Here is a 1,003-nt window from a genome sequence, read left to right as displayed (position 1 = left end):
ACAATTTACTAGTTTTTATATTTATGATAATTTGAAATGCTTACATGCTACAAAGATATTTTCAGAAATGTGACAATCAGGTTTGTTATTTCCTATTATCTGTTTTGTTTCTCCTCTTCCTCTCTGCCAGTTCTTACGTTTCATGGGGATAACATTGATTTGCACTGTCAAGTGTTCCCTGTAGCACATCCTGAATAAGAAAGTAATCATTTACACTCTGTAAAACCATGAAAATGTACCAAACTAATGCCTTTAACTAGAAAAATAACTGAGTTTTTGATGCAATTCATATTGTACTGGTCTAGATTTTCTTCATTTACTTAAATAAATATTTTTGAATATTTTTCTATTTTTGAAAACGAGAGTAAATTATCTGGCACTGAAGAGAGTCTTTTCAGTTAGTAAGTAGAAACATTTCAGTACTTTGGTTGTTGGCTTACTTTGACACTTTATTTGCAAGCATTTGATCTGTAGGTGTTTTTCATGTTACATTGGTGATTTACATGAGGTTTGTAGTTACCTTTCACTTCAGCTGGGAGTAGACATCTCTGCCTGCATTTTTATCTCAGCATATGCACTTTCTTCCCCCCCAGTACAAACTTTATTAAAAAGAAGAATACTGGACTGTACATTTACCTTGTTTACTCATCTCCCTGAGCTGGAAGGCAGGGATAGGGAGCAAAATGAAGCCCACATTATCCATGAGGGAATGGTCAGTGACCTGCTATACCATTTAGAGACTCACAAGTCCATGGGACTGGATGATGGGATCCACCCAAGGGCACAGAGGGAGCTGGTGGAAGAGCTCATGAGCTACTTTCAATCATAAACCAACAGTCCCAGCAAACTGAAGTTAACTGAAGGTTGGCAGATGTGACACACATATATAAGAGGGTCAGAAGGAGGATCCAGGGAATTGCAGGCCTGTCAGCCTAGCCTCAGTGAAAGTCGTGGAGCAGATCATCTTGAGTGCCATCACACAACAGGTACAGGACAAACAGGG

The sequence above is a fragment of the Acanthisitta chloris genome, unplaced genomic scaffold (genome assembly GCF_000695815.1).
Source record: "Acanthisitta chloris isolate BGI_N310 unplaced genomic scaffold, ASM69581v1 scaffold1103, whole genome shotgun sequence".
Lineage (NCBI taxonomy): Eukaryota > Metazoa > Chordata > Aves > Passeriformes > Acanthisittidae > Acanthisitta > Acanthisitta chloris.
The sequence above is the reverse complement of the archived record's forward strand: the minus strand, read 5'-3'. Positions refer to the sequence as shown.